Genomic DNA, 8,852 nt, shown 5'->3' on the forward strand with positions numbered 1-8,852 from the left:
AACTGCAGCTGTGCCACACAACGGGGGGGGGCGGGCGCTAAGTCTCTGCCCTAAAAGGCAGAGGCCCGGCACAATGGCGCATGCCTGTAGTCTCTGACACTTGCTGAAGCAGGGGCAAGATGAGTTCCTGACCAGCCCGGGCTTTGGGGGACGAGGGAGCTTGCGTGCACACACAACCAAGCATATCTAACATGATAGCGCAGGGCAACCTGTGGTCCTGGTGCCTGAGGGGCAGAGGCAGGAGTTTCATTCCAAGTTCAAGACCATTTTCACTTCCTACTGAGCTCCAGGCCAGCCAGAGCCAGCATAAAGACCTGTCCCAAAGTGCAACAAAAGTCTGAAAGACAGAAACCATAAAGAGAAACATAATAACCTCTTTAGACTCGAGGAGCTACAGACACAAAGCAGAAACTCCAACTAACTCACTGCAGAAAGCCTCAGGGCACATGGCTGGTAGTTAACCAGTGTCCCTCAGGACTGCAACTGGGAGTCACTTCCAGGAACAGGAGCACAGCTTCTGACACCACTCAAGGTGGCCACAGCAGGCCGAGAGCAGCTAACACCTTAACAATATGTTATGGCAGTGGTGATCAGAGTGGACAAGGGACAGAAGCTGATCCCAGGCCAGCCAGAGGGCAACTCTGGGCAATATTGCTCTTCTCTGTAACATACTGGAGGGAGGCCAGGAAGGCTCGAGTAAGCCTTGGAATCACCGCGTGGAAGACCTGATCAAGTGGGCCTCCCCAGGAGAGGAAAGATTAGACACACCAGGGCCTGCAAAGCAGCAGGTTGGAGAAGAGTCCAGGCAGGGGTTACACGGAAGACTGGCATGTCACAGACTACTGGTCACGGGCACGAGAATCCCAGGACTTTTCCCAACCCATTGCCAACAGTTTCTCAGCACTCAGCTATAAGTCTAAGCAGGTAGGGTGCGGCACACCCGACTCCCTGCCCACCACCGGGTGCCAGTGCAGCGAGTGTGCCAGGGCAGGGCAGGAAGTCAAGTCCACAGAGCAGCAGCAGAACTGGTCGCTGTCTGCTGCTCCTCCGAGCTCCACACAGTCGGGTGGATGAAGGGGGAGGACCTGCTGGCATTTGCACATTCCCTGTGTCAACTCCCTGCAGGACAACAAAAGTCAGTGCCCAGTGCCAGGCTGCCACACTTAGCACGCTCTCTAGTGCATGCAGGAAGGCTCTCCCGACCACCACCGCCACTTTCCTACCCTAAGATGGTGTGGAATTCATGACCTCCTCACTCTGCCCCCTAGGTACCAGGAACTACAGGTCAATGCTACCATGCCTGGCCCCTTGGACATTATTCATTTATAAAGAATGATTAAATATACAGTGTTCTGCCTACATGTAATGCCTGCAGGCCAGCAGAGGGCACCAGATCTCATTATAGATGGCCATGTCTTTGCTGGGAGTGGAACTCAGGACCACTGGAAGAGCAGTCAGTGCTCTTAACCTCTGAGCCATCACTCCAGCCAGTTTCTGCTTTTTTAAGGGCAATGACTGAGTGGTCCCCCTCTTTCACATGGCACGGCTGCAGTTCTTTGCCTTTCCTAGAACTGCCTACAGCTTTCTATTCCCGAGCCTCAGTGAGGTGAGCCTTCTTACATGAGGCAGGGGCATGTGGAGATGCGAGAAGCCTGAGGCCAGAGGGCTCCACCTGCCCAGGAGGTGCCGAAGCTCTTGCTTGGTTTGACTCTGCGGTCCTGGCAGAGTGGCTGTGGCCTTTTCCTCATCAGGGGGACTAGCCTGAGACCCAGAGAGCCGGACACTTTCCACGCAGCCCCCAGGTGGACATCTGGCTGTGTGAAGCCACTGACCCCACACAGTGGGGGGTGGACAAGGGGCAGCCCCAGGTACCAGGTTCTCAGTCTCCAGCATCCCACCCTGGATACAACGGAGGAGCTGAGAACAGAATAGAAGCCCCGGGAGGCACTAGGCCCTAGAGATACGAAAGAGGGGGCAGGGGGAAAGAGGAGGTGAGCTGGGTGGTTCCCATGCAGGCGAGAGTCCTTAGTCCAGGCCTTGATGAACAGAGACAGTCTATGGTTTTAGAGCTTTATTGTAGAAAGGCGGGGGGAAAGAGAGAAGATAAAAAGAGAGAGAGAGACCGGCCATGGCCAAGAGGAGAGAAGGGGAAGGGAAAGAGAGAAAGAGTTAGAGAGTAAGAAAGGTGAAGGCTTAGAGAGAGAGAGGTAAAAGCTTAAGAGATCAAGGAGGGGCCAAGCAGCCCTCTTATAGTGGGCCGTGTTATCTTGCTGTTGCTAGGTAACTGTGGGGAGTCTAGCCAGAAGGCCAGAAGCTTGGGACATTGTCTACATGACTGCTAGCCACACGCTTTTCCTGGGGTGGAGGTCGGGGGGCTGAGGGGGTGGTAACTTCTACAGGAGCCAGGGGTCCAGGAGACATGAGAGGTGTGGGCTCTCGGCAGGTACCCCGTAAGCTCTGCAGACTGCACTGCACTCTTGCGTGCCCGCACACCAGAGCGAGTGCTTGGGTCATCCCATGTAGGTGAAAATTACCACCACCAGGTTTCACCAGGGTTCAAGACCTCAGCTCGACTGGAGACCAGGCTGTCTGTGCACAGCCCATTGCCCCACATTCATGCAACTGTCCTAGGGGTGGGGCTAACAGAGAACAAGAAAGACAAGAACTGTCATGTGCCATGGGGGAGAAAAAAAAAATAGAAACAGACCACAAAATAGATCTGGGCAGACAAGTGAAACAGGCCAGGGGAGGGAGGGCCCAGACGAGAAGCCTGCAGTTTAAAATGGAAAGGCCTGGAAGGGCCTTTTTTTATGGGAAACTGGACCTGGAGTGGTGTCCGAAGGAGGTGAGGGAAGTTCCTGGCAGCGGGGGCAGTGGGGACAGCGGGTGCAAAGGCTGGTGTAGGAGTGAGCCCAGAGCCTCAGACTTGGAAGGAGGGCTGCATGTCTCAGCAGGTACCCCATAAGCACTGCAGACTGGGCACTGCACTCTGCGTGCCCTCACACCAGAGGGAGTGCTTGGGTCACTGCCTGCTGTGTTGAGTGTTGGCAGTGGGAGCGATCTAAGAGCCACTGTGCGGAAGAGGAGGACCACGGATGTAGATGTAAGGATTCCAGTCAGTAAAGCGACTAGACTCCAGAAAGAGTCCCTTTTGGCACAGCCCGAGTCCCCTTGTGACATGCTGATCTTTAATGGGCCTGCTGGGATCATTATGCAATTCCTATAATTGGTTATGAGAACGAGGAAGGCCCTGAAGCCATCTCGACCCTCCTAGGTTCTTTCCAAGAGTAGAGGCAAACGAACCGGGCTGACAGCTCAGGAAGGAGGGACGGTCGGTGTCCTGGCTGCCACCACACCCTCTCTCACAGCCCTCCGTGGGGAGACCAGATACCTGGCATCTCCCAACAGGTGATGGTGACTCACACCAGCCAATCAGACACAAGAGGAGGGAATGTGCTGGCCTTTCCCCTCTGCACCTAAGCCCTGTATATAAGTCCCTGCTCCCGCGGAAAGGTCCCAGACGACTGTGCCCGTCAAACCTGCTCCTCACTTGCTCTTCAGCCCAGCCCAGCCTAAGACTGAGCCTCCGACCATCACTGCTACAGGACAGGAAGGCAAATGCAGAGTCTGTCCCACCAGAACCAGTCAGCATGCCAGAGGGACTGTGGACAGGTCAGGACAATGGACAGGTAAGGACAGGGCACCAGCTGTTCTGAGGCAAAGAGGGGATGCCATCTCCCTCATTAAGAGAGGAGGTGGCACCTGGGAAATGAAGGGAACAGTTTGTCTCGCTGCGCTTGATTAAAGCGCCGGAACATTCTCTGGTGCTGCATCCATCCCCTCACAGAGCCAGAGGGGCTGACGGGTGGAAGGAGCTGGGCTTTATGGTCACACCTTCAGGTCACTGAGGTTGAATGCAGAGGAAGGCAGGCGTCTGGAGGCAGGGTTACAGCGAGTTAGGCCTGTTGTCAGTGGGCAGATTCTCACTGATATTTCTGGGACCAAGAGACTGGAGTTAAGCAGAAGAATACAAAGGGGACCATCCCCCCGTCTTAGCTGGGTGGCCCTCGGCTTGGCTGCTTGCTACATTTGTCAGCCATGTGTTCTAACCTTCTGTCCAGACTGCGTGTGTGCGTGTGTGTGTGTGTGTGTGTGTGTGTGTGCGCGCGCGCGCGCGCACTCATGTGTAAGAGAGTGTGTATACGTGTGGGTGAGAGTGTGTGTGTGTATATGTGTGTGTATAAGAGAGAGAGAGGAGAAAGAGTGTGTGTGATCATGTGTAAGAGAGTGTGTATATGAATGGGTGAGAGTGTGTGAGTGTGTATATGTGTGTGTATAAGAGAGAGAAAGAGTGTGTGATCATGTGTAAGAGAGTGTGTATTTGTGTGCGTGAGTGTGTGTATGTGTATAAAAGAGAGTGTGTGTACTAATGTGTAAGAGTGTGTATATGTGTACATGAGAGTGTGTGTGTATAAGAGAGAGAATGTGTGCCAGGCGTGGTGGCGCACGCCTTTAATCCCAGCACTCGAGAGGCAGAGGCAGGTGGATTTCTGAGTTCAAGGCCAGCCTGGTCTACAAAGTGAGTTCCAGGACAGCCAGGGCTACACACAGAGAAACCCTGTCTCGAAAAACTAAAAGAGAAAGAGAGAGAGAGAGAGAGAGAGAGAGAGAGAGAGAGAGAGAGAGAGAGATGCTTCTTCCTATCAGACAAAGCAAGAGGCTGAGCCCTGGGTTCTGAGAAGGCTGACAGGAAGGTCTCCTAAGAGGAGGAGCATGCATGCAGGAAGGCTACTCTAGTGTTGCGAGGGTGAGAAGATTCTAGAGAGCTAAGGCTACCCCGAGGGTGCCAGATCTGGGGCAAATTTTCTTTCTCATTCAGACTCACCCTTATCTCTAACCTTATAAGCCACTCCCCTCCCCCGCCAGCCCCACTTTATGTTTGTTTTCTGGGACCAAGCCTTGCTCTGCTGCCCAAGATTAAGGTCGTGGGTGCTTCCCAAGCAGCTGGGACCACACCCAGCTCATCCACTCTGTGTGTGTGTGTGTGTGTGTGTGTGTGTGTGTGTGTGTGTGTGTGTGTGTCAGTGTGTACCCCAGGGCTCACACACACACTCAGTGAGTGCTCTCCTATTGAGCTGCACCCAGTCCCAAGCAATGTTCTCTTGATTTGGGTTTTTGTTGTATTTTGTTTTCAATTTTGTGACAGAGTCTCATGTAACCCAGATTAGCCTCAAACTTGATATTTAGTCCAGGTTGGCCTAGAACTCCCACTCTTTCAGTTTCCACCTCCTAAGTGCTGGGTCGCAGCCATACGCCCCCACCTGGCAAACTCTTCCTCGATCTCCAGCTGTATGAATTGTCACGTGCTGATCAACAGCGGGCCACCCAGAGTGGCCTTGAGGGACAGCTGGGCTGAACCCACTTACACCTCATCCTTAGCTGTGTTTGGGGTTTCAGAGGTATGGGGAAGATCTAGGGTTTGGAGAGTCCTGACTCTCCCGTTCACCTCACCAGCAGCCAGGTCAGCTCAAGGGTTGTGCCTGTCAGGGAAGAAGGGGGAGGGACTGTCACATTAGCTGATGCTCCCAAAGCCACTGTGGCCACTGGGACCAAGTCTTGGAAGGCTTCAGAAACCCTCACAGACCTCAGCACCCCTTTTCTTCAGCCATGGACCTCAGGACCTCCTGGAGGCCCAGGTGTCTGGAGCACATGAGTTTCAGATGCAGGCTAGAGTTTGGCTGTTTGGCATCTGCTGGCATCCTGAGATCTGATGTAGTGATTTATGGGTGAATAATATCAGTGTGACTTGCTACAAATAAATTAAAATCCAATGAGCCCTTCTTTGGGGTCATCTGGTGCCAATTCCATCACGGAGCTGCTGATCCTGCCAGGGTAATGTCACGATTCAGGGATGCCTACAGTGTCTGCCTCTTCAGTTCAGGTGGAGCCAGGCTCTGAGTTTGTTTAAGTGGCTGTCTCTGGAGGGACCTTCGGAAACACACTCTGCACCTCTCTACTGTGTGGGAATGGAAGGAATCCTGGCCTGACAGTAACGTCTGCCGGACTAGGGCCGTTCTGGGCAACCACCTCCTCCCTTGTGACTATTCCAGAACTTTCCCCACCATAGCCAGCATCTGCTGTCCTCTGGTACTCTTCCTTGTCTCAGCTGGTGGCCCATGTTAACAAGAACACCTTCTCTTGGAGCTAAGACAAACATCTAAAAGGAAAATGTCTCTCTTGGTGGAGACACTGCAGAAGAGGAGGGAAGCAGGCCCTGCCCACTACGCTCTTCTTCAAGTGGGCAGGGAGCAGGAGGATGGCAGCCCACGGCTCTCTGCCCTGGGACCCTCCTGTCCTGGCACTGAGATGCTCTGCTCTGGACTGGTTTCAGGGCCACTGGCCGCTCCCCACACTTTTCCTCAGTTGTTTCTCTTTTCCTTTTTATTAGATATTTTATTTACATCTCAAATGTTATCCCCTTTCCTAGTTTCCCCTCTGAAAACCCCCTATCCCCCCCCCATTCCCCAACCCACCCACTCCCATTCCCAGTCCTGGCTTTCCCCTATACTGGGGCTTAGAACCTTTACAGGACCAAGGGCCTTTCCTCCCATTGATGACCGACTAGGCCATCCTCATCTACATATACAGCTAGAGCCACATGTCCCACCATGTGTTTTCTTTGATTGGTGGTTTAGTTCCACGGAGCTCTGGGGGTACTGGTTAGTTCATATTGATGTTCCTCTTATGGAGCTTCAGACTCCTTCAGCTCCTTGGGTACTTTCTCTAGCTCCTTCATTGGGGACCTTGTGCTCTGTCCAATGGACGATTGTGAGCATCCACTTCTGTATTTGCCAGGCACTGACAAAGGCCCTCAGGAGACAGCTGTATCAGGCTCCTGTCAGCAGGCTCTTGTTGGCATCTACAGTAGTGTCTGGGTTTGGTAGTTGTTTATGGGATGGATCCCCAAGTGAGGCGGTCTCTGGATGGTCATTCCTTCAGTCTCTGCTCTGAACTTTGTCTCTGTAACTCCTTCCATGGGTATTTTGTTCCCCCTTCTAAGACGGATTCTGAGCTTCTGGTCTAATATCCACTTATTAGTGAGTGCATATCATGTATGTTCTTTTGCGATTGAGTTACCTCATTCAGGATGATATCCTCCAGATCCATCCATTTGTTTAAGAATTTCATTATTTTTTTTTAAAGATTTATTTATTTATTATATGTGAGTACACTGTAGCTGTCTTCAGACACTCCAGAAGAGGGCGTCAGATCTTGTTACGGATGGTTATGGGCCACCATGTGCTTGCTGGGATTTGAACTCCGGACCTTCGGAAGAGCAGTCGGGTGCTCTTACCCACTGAGCCATCTCACCAGCCCGAATTCATTATTTTTAATTACTGAGTAGTACTCCATTGTGCAAATATGCCACATTTTCTGTATCCATTCCTCTGTTGAGGGACATCTGGGTTCTTTCCAGCTTCTGGCTATTATAAATAAGGTTGCTATGAACATAGTGGACCATGTGTCCTTATTACATGTTGGAACATCTTCTGGGTATATGCCCAGGAGAGGTATTGCTGAATCTTCTGGTAGAACTATGTCCAATTTTCTGAGGAACAGCAAAACTGATTTCCAGAGTGGTTGTACCAGCTTGCAGTCCCACCAGCAGTGGAGGAGTGTTCCTCTTTCTCCACATCCTTGCCAGCATCTGCTGTCACCTGAGTTTTTGATCTTAGCCATTCTGACTGCTGTGAGATAGACTCTCAGGGTTGTTTTGATTTGCATTTCCCTGATGGTTAAGGATGTTGAATATTTTTTTAGGTGCTTCTCAGCTATTCGGTATTCCTCAGTTGAGAATTCTTTGTTTAGCTCTGTACCCCAATTTTAATAGGGTTATTTGGTTTTCTGGAGTCCAACTTCTTTTTTTTTTTTTTTTCAAGACAGGGTTTCTCTGTATAGCCCTGGCTGTTCTAAACTTACTTTGTAGACCAGGCTGGCCTCGAACTCAGAAATCAGCCTGCCTCTGCCTCCCGAGTGCTGGGATTAAAGGCATGCGCCACCACGCCCGGCTGGAGTCCAACTTCTTGCGTTCTTTGTATATACTGGATATTAGCCCTCTATGGGATTTAGGATTGGTAAAGATCTTTTCCAAATCTGTTAGTTGCCTTTTGGTCTTACTGACAGTGTCCTTTGCCTTACAGAAGCTTTGCGATTTTATGAGGTCCCATTTGTCCATTCTTGATCTTACAGCACAAGCCATTGGTGTTCTGTTCAGGAATCTTTCCCCTGTGCCCATATCCTCGAGGCTCTTCCCTACTTTCTCCTCTATAAGTTTCAGTGTCTCTGGTTTTATGTGGAGTTCTTTGATCCACTTGGACTTGAGGTTTCTCTTTTTATGACTTTACAGCGGCTCCCATTCCGGCCCCCCCCCGCCAAATTTAATTTTCCCCTGTTTTTTATCTATTTATCTACTTACTGGAGGAGAGGGACACTAGTGTGGAGGTCAGAGGACAACCCATAGACAGTTCTGCCTTTACCAGTTTTAAACGATTTAAAATAATTTACCCCTTCAAATGATTGACAAGCTATCTGAGGTTTGATTTGGAAGGGTCCCAGTAGAAGTCTTCCCAGAATCTGTCCCACTGTGTGCTGTCAGCATTGGTCTCACTGTGTGCTATCATCATTGGTCCCACTGTGTGCTGTCAGCATTGGTCCCACTGTGTGCTGTCAGCATTGGTCCCACTGTGTGCTGTCAGCATTGGTCCCACTGTGTGCTGTCAGCGTTTGACTCTGATATGAGGTAGCTGTGTTCACTCATGCTCCTGACATGTAAGAACAGGTAAAGAGAACTC

At 51.3% G+C, this 8,852-nt stretch overlaps 1 protein-coding gene across 1 annotated transcript in view; it reads left to right on the plus strand.

Annotated features, from left to right (window-relative positions):
* Positions 1–3,518: 3,518 nt before the first annotated feature.
* Positions 3,519–8,852, plus strand: part of Card14 (caspase recruitment domain family member 14) — a 36,472-nt gene continuing 31,138 nt past the window's right edge. Inside the window, exon 1 of the mRNA XM_021213466.1 lies at positions 3,519–3,689. The gene's annotated coding sequence lies outside the window, so the exon portion shown is untranslated. The remainder of the gene's footprint in view (positions 3,690–8,852) is intronic.

Source organism: Mus pahari, chromosome 14 (genome assembly GCF_900095145.1).
Source record: "Mus pahari chromosome 14, PAHARI_EIJ_v1.1, whole genome shotgun sequence".
NCBI classification, from domain to species: domain Eukaryota; kingdom Metazoa; phylum Chordata; class Mammalia; order Rodentia; family Muridae; genus Mus; species Mus pahari.